Raw genomic sequence first — 16,737 nt, 5'->3', positions numbered from 1 at the left:
TACATGTAAACCAAAAATTTGTGTCTAGTGGTAACCATCTCTGAGGCGACAGAAGGAAAAGGGGAAAGAAGGGTATTTACAAGACTTTGTTGTATATTTTAAAGGAATGGGAAGTTGTGCATAGTGAATCTGAAGTTTCATGTGCCATCATTTTTTTATTGTACTATGTTATGGAAATACTTGTTTTATTCCATAAATTACAAACAATAATTTAAAATGTTAAGATAAAAGTGTTTTTTTTTTGAGTTCCAAATTCTCTCTCCCCACCTCCACTCCTTGAGAAGGCAAGCAGTTTGATATAGATTATACATGTATAGTCATGTAAAACATTTTCATATTATCCAGGTTGCAAAAAAAAATAATCATAGAGACAAAAAACTCCCCAAGAATAATAAAGTGAAAAAATATGCTTCGATCTGCATTCAGACACCATCAGGTCTTTCTCAAGAGGTGGATAACACAAAATAAAACTTAAAAAAAATACTTAGGGTCACCTTCATGCCATTATGAGGGAACAGAACAAGATGTTAATGGGGTTGACTAGTTCAGTAACACGGAGCCTCCTTGAGGCATATTTAGAGCTGTAGGTCTTATGGAACAGAGGCAGTGTGATCCAGCTGAGTAGAAGAAAGACTGAGGGAGGAACCAGGTACACTTGTAATCAAGTCTCAACTACAAAACTTACTAGCTTTGTGACACTGAGAAAGTCCCTTGATTTCTATGAATCTCAGCTCCTTTTCTGTAAAAAGTGAGAACAATTCTTGCACTGCTTCACATGGCTATTGTGAAAAAGGTTCCTCCTAAATCTTAAAGTCTTGTGGGTATATCCATACGTGTGTGTATACATGTTACATATAGTGTACATATGCCTACATATATGTATATCCATATGTGTGCATGTACATAATCGTCATAATTCACAACTTTTGGTCATCATAAGTCATAAATACAGAGTTGAAAAGGACCTTGAAGGCCATCTAGTCTGATCCCCTCATTCTACAAATGAGGGAACTGAGATGCACAGAGACTGGGTGACTTTCTCAGGATCAAACAGACAGTTTTAGAGGAAGAATTAGAGCCTAGGCTTTCCTAATGCTAAATCTAGTTTTCTCTCCATTAGGTCATGCTTCTATTTAGACCAGAATGGAAACCGAGAGATCTACTATGACCTATCTAAATACAGATGAGCAAATGAGTGTCAAATGAGGGTTGAGGGACTTGCCAGAAGGGCTCCACAGCTAAGTAGTGACCATCCAACCTGAGCTCTCTTGTTGCCTCATGTTCTTTCTACTATTTCATCCAAGGCAAGAAGAAAGGTTTTGGAAAAAAAATATCACTAAAAGTGCAAAAATGATCAATCCTCCCCTAACCAAATTTTGACAAGTTTCATTTTGTATATTTTTCTCAAAGATTATTAATCTACAATATTAAAACTCATCACTCTAAATTGAGATGAATGAGGCAGAAAATCTGATAAATTGCTCTGCAGTAGAACAAGTTGCAGGATCAGCAAGAAAAAATGATAATCTTATATGCTGAAAATACTTGGCCAAATGTTAATGCCATGGAGTTCAATAGGGATAAATGGAAAAAGGAAGCAACAAAGCAGAAGGCTTGTTGGGAAAATGTGGTATGTCCATGAAACACCGAACCTGAAGTCAGAAAGATCTACCATAAATCCCGCCCAGTATTTACTAGCTATGTGACCCTTGGGCAACTTAAACTTTCTAAGCTTCATCAGTAAAACTGGTGCTATTGTGAGGGCAAGAGAAGATGATGTAGAGCAAGCCTGTACGCCATTAGGCCCATGCACCAGTTGTGGTGCACACACACACGCACACACGGATATACATATACACACATACATAGGCAAGCTAGATGGGGTAGTAGATAGAGTGCCTGGTCTGAAGTCAGGATGACTCATCCTTCTGTCTTCAAATCTGGTATCAGACACTTACTAGCTGTGTGACCTTAGGCAAGTCCCTTAACCCTAATTTGCCTCAGTTTTCTTATCTATAAAGTGAACTAGATAAAGTAATAGCAAACTTTTACAGTATCTTTGCCAAAAAAACTCTCAAATGGGATCATGAAGAGTTGGACATGACTGAACAAACACACATACATATATGTATATGAATGGCAAAATCACTCAACCCTACATATGTGGAAAAAGGGGAATAAACTAGAAAAAATGATGTCATCAAGTCAGTTACAAGAAACTGAAAGGAAGTATCCTGAAAACTAAGCAAAATTGCATGTCTAAATTATTCCTTGGATTATAAGCAGTGGTCTAACTGTCTTTGGATGAAAAATGCTTTAAGTACTTTTACACAGAGTTATAGGTCTAGTCATCTTTCTTTTTTTCTCTTTTTCTCTACAAGCAGTAATGGCTTATACCATTTGGGTTAAAATCTTTGGTTTAAAAATCAACCTAGCTAATATATAATTCTCATAAATGTTAAGGTTCTATTTCCCATCATCTCATTTGCTTAAAACTTTCTTCACAGAAATATACATCCTAGGCTTCAGGGCTGGGTCTTGGTACTAGGAACAAAGCAGGTGAAAGACTAAAGAATGGTCAAGGAAAAAATATTTATATATGTGTATGTGTATGTGTGTGTGTGTATGTGTGTGTGTCACTGTGTATCTACATACATAGAGATACACACGTGTGTGTGAACATGCATATTCTTAAATGCATAAGCAGAACAAAGGAGGAAGTAAATAAGAATAGGTAAGAAGAAAGAAGTTTAAATCTCAAGACTTTGGAGAAAATCTGTGAAGTCACTAAGCATCAGAGCCTATTAGAAACAAACTTTTCTAATGCTAGTACCAAGGAAAGGACTGGCCTAACTGACCTGGTCTGGGCTGGAGACACATTTTTATGAAGAGCACGGAGCACTGCTCCTGATTCAAAGAGATGTGGGTTTGAGTCACTTCCCCACCATCAGACAGGCACACCTCTTACCAGTTCTGTGATCATGGGCATATCATCTGATAAGCAGGAATTGTTTTATTTTTGTCTTTATATTCCAAATTGCTTAGCAGAACAGTGAGCAAAAACAAATATTTATGAAGTATTTACTATGTGCCAGGCACTGTATTAAGCCCTGCGAAAGAGGATAGACAGTCCCTGCCTTCAGGGAACTTATATTCTATTGAAAAGGACAACAAATAAAAAGGAACTGCAGAGCAAAGGGGAGAAATGAAGGTGCCAGGTAATGGGGCATAGTAGAAAAAATCCTGTGGAGTGTTAGCAGTGTCACCTAGAGAGGAATCAAGACATGAGTGACCTGGGCCTCCTCCTTAATATGAAAGTTGTACTAGGCCCAAAGGATAATCAAACTGCATTCCCTTTGATCCACCAATGCCACTACAAGGTCTATATTCCAAAGAGATCATTAAAAAGAGGAAAAGGACCCACATGTACAAAAATATTTGTAGCAGTTCTTTGTGTGGTGGCAAAGAAATGAAAAGGGAATGCCCATCAATTGGAGAATGCTTGAGCAAGCTGTGGTATATGAATGTAAACAAACACTATTGTGCTATAAGAAATGACAAACAAGGAGGGTTTCCAAAACAAACAAACAAACTTACATCAACTGATGCTGAGTGAGGGGAGCAGAACCAGGAGAATACTGTACGCAGTAACAGCATAATTGTGTGATGACATATGATATGATAGATGTGGCTCTTTTCAGCACTACAATGATCCAAGACAATTCCAAGACTCATGATTGAAAATGCTATCCACATCCAGAGAAAGAACTATGGAGTCTGAATGCAGATCAAAGGATACTATTTTCACTTTTTTTCTCTTGGTTTTTCCCTTTTGTTCTGTTCCTGTTTTTCAGAACATTACTAACATGGAAATATGTTTATCATGATTGTACTTGTACAACTTATATCAGATTGCTTTCTGTCTTGGGGAGGGAGGAAGGGATGGAAGGAAGGAGAAAAATTTGGAACTCAAACTCATAAAAATGAATGTTGAAAATTATCCTTACATGTAATTGTAAAAATAAAATTCTATTTAAAAAAATGGAGGTTCTGGGAGGAGCTAACCAATCAAAGAGAGAACTTAAAGGGGTGGAGGTACTTACAATGTGAGAAATAGTACAGGGATAGAGTGAGCTTCCAGGGTATAGAGGTTTCAAAGACATGGTAGAGAAAGACATACAGAGATGAATTAGCAATTCACCCAGAGAAGAATGCTTTGCATGTGAATATCCTCAAAAACATATGTTTATCACATCAAAAACCCAAAGAAAAATTGTTGGAATAAGCAAACATAGCTTTACCAAGCAGAAGTAAAGGTACTTACTATTTTTTGGATTTATCTAACATAAAAGGAATTGTTTTATTTCCAGATGGAGTCTATGAAATAGCTATGCTATAGGGGGTGTAATCAAAAGGCCCTCCATGGGCAACATCCAAATGAACTCTGTCAACAATTTGTCAACAAAACGGCATTGAATGGGTAAATAAGTCATGTGGATTTGTTTACAGAAATACATGATGGCAATTCAGTACTAGATCATTGCCATTTGACTTATAGAGGGTTTATTCTTAAGGACCCTAGACTTAGTGACTGGTGAAGAATATGCAAGGAAACAATAGAAATTATGCAATATATTATTTAAGGATGTACAAATTTAGCATGTACAAAATATCCAGCAAGAAATGACCTTGGGACTAGAATTATTCATCAGAAGCTGATAGCCTTTAATTGGCTGAGAGATGAGATCCTCTTTTTATCAATACAAACCTCAGAATATCCTGAAAAAAATCTGGAACTGACCTATCATCACAATCTGAATAATTACCCAGATAAGACATTGATCCATAAAACAAACAAACAAAAAAAAACAGTTTCAGGGGGGCAGAGCCAAGGTGGTGGGGTAGAAAGATGGACCTGCCCTAACTCTCCCCCCTAGCTGATAAAATACCTGTAAAAATGACTAAACAAATTGTACAGTGGCAGAAGTCACAAAACAACAGAATGAAAGAGATTTTCAGCCCAAGACAGTCTGGAAGGTCAACAGGAAAGCCCTATCCCAATGAGCTGTGGGTGGAGTGCAACCCAGAGTGGACTGTGCAACATGGACAGGATTGGACCAGGCTTTAGAGCAAGAATCCTGGGTAGCAGTTGCAGGATCCCAGATTTCTCAACCCACAAATATCAAAGACAGCTTCAAAGATGAATAAGAAAGCTCTTTCACCTGGTTGAGAGGGGAGTGTGGTCTGGCCCCAGCCTTGGCTACAGGGTGGCAGCAGTGTCCACTTTTGGAGCCCTCAGCCTAAAGACCCTGGGGGAATCAAACTGCTGATCTGGATCTCAACCCTGGGTGGCAGTCCTGGGGTGAAGAGGAGTGCTGGTGTGGTGGAGCTGGAGGTGGTTGTGGAGAGGGAATCCTACTTGCAGATCCTGGACAGGATAGAATGCTTGATGTGGTTGCTCACAGAGCACACATAGGCCAGGTGAGGAGTAAACTCCTCTCTCTTGATTTTGCTACCTTGGAAGAACTGAGAACTTGCAGGTCCCTAAAGTATACTCTTGACTTGACAAAGGACTCAAAAGTCAAGTAACTAACTGGGAAAATGCCCCAAAAAGGAAAAAAATAAGACTATAGAAGTTTACTTTCTTGGTGATAAGGTATTTTCTTCCAACCTTTCAGATGAGAAAAAACAAAGCATACCTTCAGAGGAAAACATAAAAGTCAAGGCTTCTTCATCCAAAACCTCCAAAAAGAACATACGATGATCTCAGGCTTCTCCATCCAAAACCTCCAAAAAGAAAATGCAATGGTTTCAGGGCATGGAAGAGCTCAAAAAGGATTCTTACTCTCTTAAGTAAGAGAGGTGCAGGAAAAATTGGGAAGAGAAATGAGAGCAATACAAGAAAATCATGAAAAGTGAGTCAACAGTTTGCTAAATGCTGAAGAAAGTAACACCTTTAAAAATAGGCTAACCCAAAAAGCCAATGAGAATTCTTTAAAAAGCAGAATTAACCAAATGGAAAAGGAGGTTCAAAAGCTCACTGAAGAAAATAGTTCTTTAAAAATTAGAATGGAGCAGATGGAAGCTAATGACTTTATGAGAAACTAAGAAATTATAAAACAAAACCAAAAGAATGAAAAAATAGAAGACAATGTGAAATATCTCATTAGAACAATAACTGACCGGGAAAATAGATCCAGGAGAGATAATTTAAAAACTATTGGTCTACCTAAAAGCCATGATCAAAAAAGAGGCTAGACGACATCTTTAATGAAATCATCAAGGAAAACTGCCCTGATATTCTAGAACCAGGGGGTAAAATAGAAATGGAAAGAATTCACTGATCACCTGAAAGAGATCCCAAAAGGAAAACTCCTAGGATCATTGCAGTCAAATTCCAGAGTTCCTAGGTCAAGGAGAAAATATTATAAGCAACCAGAAAGAAACAATTCAAGTATTATGGTAATACAATCAGGATAAGACAGGGTTTAACAACTTCTACACTAAGGGACCAAAGGGCTTGGAATATGATATTCCAGAGGTCAAAAGAGATAGGATTAAAACCGAGAATCACCTACCCAGCAAAACCAAGTGTAATACTTCAGGGGAAAAAATGTAATTTCAGTGCAATAGAGGACTTTCAAGCATCCTTGTTAAAAATACCAGAGCTGAATAGAAAATTTTACCTTCAAATGCAAGAATAAAGAGAAATCTGAAAAGGTAAACAAGAAAGAGAAGTCTTAAGGAACTCATTACAGTCAAACTGTTTACATTCCTACGTGGAAAGATGTTATTTGTAACTCATGAGACCTTTTTCAATATTAGAGTAGTTAGAGGGAATATATATGTGGGTGTGTATGAGTATGTATGTATGTGTATATTATATATGTGTAGGTATGTATATATACATGTCTATGTGCATGTATGTATATATACATATACATGCGTGTATATATACATACACATGTGTGTATATGTATATATAGACAGAGGGCACAGGGTGAGCTGAATATGAAGGGAGAATACCTAAAAAAAATAAAATTTACTGTAACTAGGAGAAAGAGGAAGGGAGAGGTAGAATGTAGCAAATTATCTCACATAAAAGAGGGAAGAAAGAGCTTTTACCATGGAGGGAAAAGGGGGGAGATGAAAGGAAATAATTGAGCCCTCCTCTCATGGGATTTGGCTTAAGAAGAGAATAACACACACTCAACTGGATATGGAAATCTATTTTACCCTGCAGGAAGGGAAGGGGACAGGAGAGGGAAGATAATAGAAGGGACAGCAAATTTGGGGAAAGGGATAATCAGAAGCAAACATTATTGTGGGAGGATAGGTCAAGGGAGAGAATGGAATAAATGAAGGGAAGGAGAGGACAGAGAGAATTGTGGTTAGTCTTTTACAGCATAAATATTATGGAAGTGCTTTGCATTGTTACACATGTATGACCTATATTGAATTGCTTCTTTACCCAATGAGGGTGGGTGAGGAGGGAGGGATAGAATATGGAGCTCAAAACTTTAAGAATAAATGGTAAAAATTGTTTTAGCATGCAACTGGAAATTAAGCCATACAGGCAATGGAGTTTAGAAATCTCTTTTACCCTACAGGAAAATAGAGGGGAAGGGGGATGGAAGAAGTGTGGGTAATAGAAGGGAGGACAGACTGGAGGAAGGGGTGAATGGGGTGCATGCTGTCCTGGGGTGGGGGGGGGAGAGATGGGGAGAAAATTTTGAATTCAAATTCTTGTAGAAGTGAATGTTAAGAACCGAAAAATAAATAAATTATATATAAAAAAAGCTTCAAGAATGCTGTTTTAATAGGTATTACTATAAAAAATATTCATGGTCTCCAAGCTACATTTAAAGCAAAGCTTTCAAAACATAGGAATAGAATGAAGTACATGGTGTCTCTGTCATCCTAACTACTACTGGTATTGTATCAAGAATGATTTCAGTGAATCAACAGTAGCATCAGCACAGAACAACTTATTGCCCTCAATCACCCAGACACAATATTGACTTCTGGAAATTTAGGAATGACACGTTTAATAGATGTCGTTATGAGGAATGCTTACAACCTTGGAACTATGAGAAATTAAAAGCTCTCAGAATAGAGAGGTACAGCAGAAGAAATGTGAACCGTAGAAGAACAAGATGGAGCATGCATCATCACTGACATCCTGGGGATGTTTTCAGTGAGCCTACAGAAGATATGCTTCCCTCCCAATGCGTTTATTCAGTTACAAAAATATGTTAACAAAGCATTAAACTTAAAAGACTAGAGGATAACAAGTAGTCTTGAGACCTGCCTTTTTTCTTTCTGAAATGTTTTGAACTTAAAGATGAGATGAATGAAAGCATAATAATGATGATGATGGCTTAGAGACAGCTCCACAAATTTGATTACCAGTACCTGCAGTCATTTGACTAAAACAACCCTTTATAAAGTGAATGGATGCATTTACTCCCATGAGGCTTTATTTCCCTTTATCCATACAGCGTACTCATGTTTTTTACAAATACTGGACAATATGTTATGGTTTGATTTATTAAAGTCAGGTTTTGTCCCCAACATGTATCACATTTAAAGTGTGTACCTTAATTAATATGGCACTAGCAGAAGGCAGCAATATCCAATCAATTAAACCTTCCCTGAAAGTGTCTGTTTGTATTATGTTGATTTTTCATCTGCTTCATTTTATGGGAGTATAGGCCTTCATAGACATCTGATAAATGATTTAGACTTCAGTGAAGAAACACTTGCCCTTACAATCACTAAATGAACAAGGGATTGATCTGATTTTCTTATTTGTAACATACAATAACTGTTAATTCTTTTTTTTTAAATTAACTTTTAACATTCATTTTCACAAAATTTTGGGTTACAAATTTTCTCCCCTTTTATCCCCTCTCCCCCCGCCCCAAACACCAAGCATTCTAATTGCCCCTATGACCAATCTGCTCTCTCTTCTATCATCCCTCTCTGCCCTTGTCTCTATCTTCTCTTTTGTCCTGTAGGGCCAGATAGCTTTCTTTACCCCTTTACCTGTATTTCTTATTTCCTAGGGGCAAGAACATTACTCGACAGTTGATCCTAACACTTTGAGTTCCAACTTCTTTACCTCCCTCCCTCTCCACCCCTTCCCTTTGGGAGGCAAGCAATTCAATATAGGCCAAATCTGTGTAGTTTTGCAAATGACTTCCATAATAGTTGTGTTGTATGGGACTAACTATATTTCCCTCCATCCTATCCTGTCCCCCATTACTTCTATTCTCTTTTGATCCTATCCCTCCCCATGAGTGTTGACCTCAAATTGCACTATCCTCCCCATGCCCTCCCTTCTATCAACCCCCCTACCCTGCTTATCCCCTTATCCCCCACTTTCCTGTACTGTAAGATAGGTTTTCATACCAAAATGAGTGTGCATTTTATTCTGTCCTTTAGTGGAATGTGATGAGAGTAGACTTCATGTTTTTCTCTCACCTCCCCTCTTTATCCCTCCACTAATGAGTCTTTTGCTTGCCTCTTTTATGAGAGATAATTTGCCCCATTCAATTTTTCCCTTTCTCCTCCCAATATCTTTCTCTCTCACTGCTTGATTTCATTTTTTTAAGATATGATCCCATCCTCTTCAATTCACTCTGTGCACTCTGTCTCTATGTATGTGTGCGTGTGTGCATGTGTGTGTGTGTAATCCCACCCAGTACCCAGATACTGAAATGTTTCAAGAGTTACAAATATTGTCTTTCCATGTAGGAATGTAAACAGTTCAACTTTAGTAAGTCCCTTATGACTTCTCCATGCTGTTCACCTTTTCATGGTTCTCTTCATTCTTGTGTTTGGAAGTCAAATTTTCTTTTCAGCTCTGGTCTTTTCATCAAGAATGCTTGAAAATCCTCTATTTCATTGAAAGACCAATTTTTCCCCTGAAGTATTATACTCAGTTTTGCTGGGTAGGTGATTCTTGGTTTTAGTCCTAGTTCCTTTGACTTCTGGAATATCATATTCCATGCCCTTCGATCCCTTAATGTAGAAGCTGCTAGATCTTGTGTTCTCCTGATTGTATTTCCACAATACTTGAATTGTTTCTTTCTAGCTGCTTGCAATATTTTCTCCTTGACCTGGGAACTCTGGAATTTGGCCACAATATTCCTAGGAGTTTCTCTTTTTGGATCTCTTTCATGCTGTGTTCTGTGGATTCCTTGAATATTTATTTTGCCCTCTGGTTCTAGAATCTCAGGGCAGTTTTCCTTGATAATTTCATGAAAGATGATGTCTAGGCTCTTCTTTTGATCATGGCTTTCAGGTAGTCCCATAATTTTCAAATTGTCTCTCCTGGATCTATTTTCCAGGTCAGTTGTTTTTCCAATGAGATATTTCACATTATCTTCCATTTTTTCATTCTTCTGGCTTTGTTCTGTGATTTCTTGCTTTCTCATAAAGTCCTTAGCCTCCATCTGTGCCATTCTAATTTTGAAAGAGCTATTTTCTTCAGTGAGCTTTTGAACCTCCTTTTCCATTTGGCTAATTCTGCTTTTGAAAGCATTCTTCTCCTCATTGGCTTTTTAAACCTCTTTTGCCAATTGAGTTAGCCTATTTTCAAGGTGTTATTTTCTTCAACATTTTTTTTTTGGGTCTCCTTTAGCAGGGAGCTGATTTGCTGTTCATGCTTTGACTTCATGTCTCTCATTTCTCTTCCCAGCTTTTCCTCCACCTCTCTAACTCGATTTTCAAATTTCTTTTTGAGCTCTTCCATGGCCTGAGCCCATTGGGTGGGCTGGGACACAGAAGCCTTGATTTCTGTGTCTTTGCCTGATGGTAAGCATTGTTCTTTCTCATCAGAAAGGAAGGAAGGAAATGCCTGTTCACCAAGAAAGTAACCTTCTATAGTCTTATTTCTTTTCCCTTTTCTGGGCATTTTCCCAGCCAGTAACTTGACCTCTGAATATTTTCCTCACACCCACCTCGCCTCCTGATCCTCCCAGCCAGCATTTGGGGTCTGAGATTCAAATGCTGATTCCAGCCTCAGGGCTTTTGGCGGGGGCAGGGCTGCTATTCAGTGTGAGATTAAGTTCAGTTGCTCAGGTTGGGGCAGGGCCGCCTCTCAGGCTCAGTTCTCTCAGGGAGTTTATGAACAGACCTTCAACAATGGATCCAGGCTCCTGCCTGCTTGGGGAGCCCCGGTCTGCCGCCGCCCCTCAGCTTCTGTCTCCTGAGGGGGCCCGAGCCATGGGGGCACCCCACTCCCCCCTCGACCCGCGAAAGAGACTCTATCACCGACCCCCGTCACCTGTGGGTGGAGGGACTTGTGCGGCCACTGGAGATCCTGTCCCTGAAGCCCGCTCGGATCTGTTCCTCTCGGTGCCGTGGCCACGGCAGGGCTGTACTCAGCTCCCAGTCCCGGCGCCCAGTCTGTAGCTCTAAGGACCTTTTGCGAGAGGTTTGCAGGTCTCTCTGGAACAGAAATCTCCCTCGCTCCAATGTTCTGTGGCCTCTGGGTGCAGAATTCGCCGTGAGTTACTTCTTTGTATTTGTTCTATGGGTTGTGGTTTCAGAGCTATGTGTATGTGCGTCTTTCTACTCCGCCATCTTGGCTCCGCCCCCCCAATAACTGTTAATTCTACTGACAATCCTTGCATTACTGTTGTCTTGGTATCCATAGATGTACTACCCATATGATTCATTTTCCTCATGTCTAATATATGGGCTTGAACTAAAGCTCATTCCAGCTTCAAAGTTCTACAACTATGACTAAGCTATGACTATAACTTTGATCAAAAAAGTTGTTGCCCTATGTATTGCTACCATTCAAATTTGAGAAGAAATAAAAATGCCATTATTTGAAGTTTATGAATTTGTTTGATCACTAGCAAGATATAAAAATTATTCATATTTTTACAAACCAACCCAGTCAGCTAAATCTGTTGAGAGGTACCTGTGAAGCAATTATATCATTCTACAGAAATACAAATGAATTGATCCACTAAATGGTTTACCCATTTAAGATTTAGGGTATTTTAAGTCAAGGAGTAACACAAAAGAAAAGGAAAAGATTACAGTTTGAGAAAACATTAAGCTAGCCATGTGGTAATCATGGTCCTGAATTTTTCATATTAAATTTATTCTTTGTTCCGGAACTCAGAGAATTCCATTCAATTCAAGCAATATTTTATCAAATATTTGGAAGACATTGTGATAGACTTGCAGAAGTTGAAATAAGACATAATCCTTTCCCTTAAGAACTTTATAATTTAATGGAGAATAATTCATGTACAGAAACGATAATGTGAGACAAGATATGGTAAAAAACAAAGGGGACATTGAGAAAAAATTCTATAAGTAATTTAGAGGGGGAAATAATTTTGTCTAGGGGAGAAATGTTATGGAAGATTTCAAGGAATAAGTGCCAGATGTGAGACCTCAAAGGAAGATATTCCAATTGGTGGAAATTGGGGTAGGGGAAGTCAGTTCCAGGTATGAGGGACAGTGTGAGCACACACACACAAAATAATATAAAGTGGAAATCCCAAACTGATCATGTATGAAAACAGTCTATGAAGCTAAATTTTCATCCTAACATTGTCTGACAGTTCTTAAGTGAAGTATGTGGAATGAGGAGTGGAGAAGGAAAGAATAAAATGAGCCACTTTGTGAGGTTATCTCATATCATAAGGATGAAATCATACTCTCTGGACTGTGGCAGCAGAGTGATAAATACATTGCTACTTTTACATTGGAGCATTAAGGATTTGCAAGGATTACAAAAGTCCAGAGGTTTCCTAACTATGATCCTTTGTTTGGAGACAGACCTGGCATGACTGAACAAAATGATGAAACCTAGAGATGTATTCACTAGAATTCCCAAGTCACTGCATAGAGCTGAGTTGTCCCTCCTGGACCCAGCTAAGAGGACAGAACCTGACATAGTTTAGGGGTCATGATACTCATGATGCAGGCTGAGGTCTCCTAAGTTAAGGAGCAGATACAGATGCTGGCCAGAAAGTTCCTCTTTGAAAGAGGGACCAGAAGCAGCCAGGTTATTCTTGAAGGATTAGAATTTAGCTCCCAAAGACCTTGAATGCTAAAAGATAGCTTCAATAGCAACGACCACAGAAGTCTTCAGTTGAGCAGCTCTGGAAGGGGACATGATTGAAGATCAGAATACTGGCGTAAAATACCAGGAGAACACTTGTATGTCTTTGGTGGGTCCAGGCATCACCCAGTATAGCATGATATCTACCTTCCTCGGGTACATCCATAATCTATCCTATTATATACACACACACACACACACACACACACACACACACACACATACATACATACATATATTGTCTATTGTCTCCCATGAATGATTGATTTCCTAATTACATTGGTATTTCTGTGATTAGTCATTGTGAAATACATCCTGAAGTACTATTATAACCAAGATGGCATTTGAACTAGCACCTCGGAAGTAAATTTTCATTCATGTAAATGACCCATGTAAATGATCCAGAAGTACATCAGAGCACTAAATTTATAAATACGCACTCACTCACACACACACACACACACACAATTCCAGGGCCATTACATATTTCAAAGGGCATTAAGAAGTACTTGTATGGCCTGAGGCTATATTAAACCCTTGGACTTGTTAGCAGGAATGGAAAAGGTGGGCCATACAGTAGATCAAGTTACTGCAAACACGTGTGAATGCAGGGTGGGAAATGGCAAGACAGATAGCCACCATAAAACATCCATGCTTTGGGAAACAGGAACTTTGTGACACCCTCCGTATCTTACCTTATATGATCCTGTCCTCCCTCCAAATTGGTTCCTTGGTCACCTCACATCCTTGAATTTTTTTACTCCAAAGAGACTTGATTACCTTATTCAGTTTATTTTTTAGCTTATGCTTACTTGGATCCCAGTTCAGACTCATCTCTTTTGTTTTCAAGAAAAACTGATGATGGTGATGATAATGATGATGATGTAATAAGGGTGGTGATGATGATGATGATGATGCAATAAGGGTGGTGATGATGATGTGGTCATGTTTGGCATTCATATTGTTCTTCAAAGTTTGCTAAGTATTTTAATATAAATGTGAGGATGGTATCATACAAGATAAAGAGGCTGATTAACAAGAACAACAATATCTGTTTATATTTCTTTAGCCTTTAAGGTTTGCAAAGAGTTTTACAAACATTATCTCATTTAATTCTCATATCAACCCTAGGAGAAAGGAGTTATTATCCTGGAAACTCATAAAGGAGTTATCAAAGAACTTCTGATGACCTGTTAAACATTTCAGTGTTAAATGATGTTATGAGTGCAAAAAGAAAAAAGGAAAATGTATGTAATGGGAAGTTTCAAATAATGAAGGAAAGATGAACAATTAGACTGAAAGGTAAAACAGTTATTCAGTTCTACATGAGAATGAGTAGAGAAGGACAAATCTTCTGGAATAAAAAGTGAAAGAATAATGTTCACTGGAAAAGATTTAATTCCCAATTACTGGAAGAATGAAAAGAACTAAATGAATTTAAATTAAAATTGTATAATAAAAAATGTATTTTGAGCAAGTTTAGAGGACAGAGATGGTCTTCAAAGGGAACTCTCCACAGAGAGGTGAGCAGACTTTAGAGAAGGAATGGGAATCTGGTTCTTCATCAGCAAGAGTCTGTATGTGCAAAATAAAAGTTTTTTTTTTTTTTTTTTTTTTTTACAAATGGAATAAAAGCAAAAGACAGAGCTCAAAAAAGTTCTTAATTTCAGATTTTTTTTTGAACCTTGACCCAATTTCCAGAACTTGGAAAAGCAAATGAAAAATGCAACCCCAAAAGCAGGTGTAAGGTAAGGAATATGAAAATGCTTACTCAGGGAATTGAAGGTATCTATAAATAGTAGGCCTTAAAGAGAACTCAAAATGTATTTAGCTTTTTGAAACTGCAACCAACACCCAAACATCAAGTTTTTTTTTCTTTTTTTCTCTTTTATTTAAATTTAAATTTATTTATTTAAGTTGTCAACATTCATTTCCACAAAATTTTGGGTTCCAAATTTTCTCTCCATTTCCCTCCTCCCACCCCAAAATGCTAATTGCCCCTGTCACCAATCTGCCCTCCCTTCTAACATCTCTCCCTTCCCTTATCCCCATCTTCTCTTTTGTCCTGTAGGGCAAGATAACTTTCTATACCCCATTACCTGTATTTCTTATTTCTTAGTTGCAAGAACAATACTCAACAGTTGTTCCTAAAACTTTGAGTTCCAACTTCTCTTCCTCCCTCCCTCCCCACCCATTCCCTTTGGGAAGGCAAGCAGTTCAATATAGGCCATATCTGTGTAGTTTTGCAAATGGCTTCCATAATAGTAGTGTTGTGTAAGACTCCCTCCATCCTATCCTGCCCCCATTGCTTCTATTCTCTCTTTAGATCCTGTCCCTCCCCAAGAGTGTTGACTTCAAATTGCTTCCTCCTCCCACAGCCCTCCCTTCCATCATCCCCCACACCCTGCTTATCCCCTTCTCCCCCACTCTCCTGTATTGTAAGATAGGTTTTCATACCAAAATGAGTGTGCATTTTATTCCTTCCTTTAGTCGAATGTGAGGAGAGTAAGCTTCATGATTTTCAATCACCTCCCTTCTATTCCCTTCCACTGAAAAGCCTTTTACTTGCTTCTTTTATGAGAGATAATTTGACCCATTCTATTTCTCCCTTTCTCCTCCCAATATATTTCTCTCTCACCACTTAATTTCATTTTTGAAAGATATGATTCCTTCCTATTCAGTTCACCCTGTGCTGTGTGTGTGTGTGTGCATGTGTGTGTGTGTGTGTGTAAACCCACCAACTACCCAGATACTGAAAAAAGTTTCAAGAGTTACAATATTGTCTTTCCATGTAGGAATGTAAACAGTTCAACTTTAGTAAGTCCCTTATGATTTCTCTTTGCTGTTTACCTTTTCATGCTTCTCTTGATTCTTGTGTTTGAAGTTCAAATTTTCTTTTCAGCTCTGGTCTTTTCATCAAGAATGTTTGAAAGTCCTCTATCTCATTGAAAGACCATTTTTTCCCCTGAAGTATTATACTCAGTTTTGCTGGGTAGGTGATTCTTGGTTTTAGTCCTAGTTCCTTTGACTTCTGGAATATCATATTCCACACCCTTTGATCCCTTAATGTAGAAGATGCTAGATCTTGTGTTATCCTGATTGCATTTCCACAGTACTCAAATTGTTTCTTTCTAGCTGCTTGCAATATTTTCTCCTTGACCTGGGAACTCTGGAATTTGGCCACAATGCTCCTAGGAGTTTCTCTTTTTGGATCTCTTTCAGGCGGTGTTCTGTGGATTCCTTGAATATTTATTTTGCCCTCTGGTTCTAGAATCTCAGGGCAGTTTTCCTTGATAATTTCATGAAAGATGATGTCTAGGCTCTTTTATTGATCATGGGTTTCAGGTAGTCCCATAATTTTTAAATTGTCTCTCCTGGATCTATTTTCCAGGTCAGTTGTTTTTCCAATGAGATATTTCACGTTATCTTCTATTTTTCCATTCTTTTGGTTTTGTTTTGTGATTTCTTGGTTTCTCATAAAGTCATTAGCCTCTATCTGTTCCATTCTAATTTTGAAAGAGCTATTTTCTTCAGTGAGCTTTTGAACCTCCTTTTCCATTTGGCTAATTCTGCTTTTGAAAGCATTCTTCTCCTCATTGGCTTTTTGAACCTCTTTTGCCAATTGAGTTAGCCTATTTTCA

The 16,737-nt window shown here is 38.3% G+C and overlaps 1 long non-coding RNA gene across 1 annotated transcript in view; it reads right to left on the bottom strand.

Moving 5' to 3' along the window:
- Positions 1-14,153, bottom strand: part of LOC140523856 (uncharacterized) — a 308,343-nt gene extending 294,190 nt beyond the window's left edge. Inside the window, exons 1-2 of the long non-coding RNA XR_011973492.1 lie at positions 13,792-14,153; positions 5,700-5,787 (exon numbers count right to left, since the gene is read on the bottom strand). This is a non-coding gene — a long non-coding RNA (uncharacterized lncRNA). The remainder of the gene's footprint in view (positions 1-5,699; positions 5,788-13,791) is intronic.
- Positions 14,154-16,737: the final 2,584 nt, after the last annotated feature.

This window comes from Notamacropus eugenii, chromosome 2 (genome assembly GCF_028372415.1).
Source record: "Notamacropus eugenii isolate mMacEug1 chromosome 2, mMacEug1.pri_v2, whole genome shotgun sequence".
Taxonomy (NCBI): Eukaryota; Metazoa; Chordata; class Mammalia; order Diprotodontia; family Macropodidae; genus Notamacropus; species Notamacropus eugenii.
This window is presented reverse-complemented; position numbering and strand designations above follow the sequence as displayed.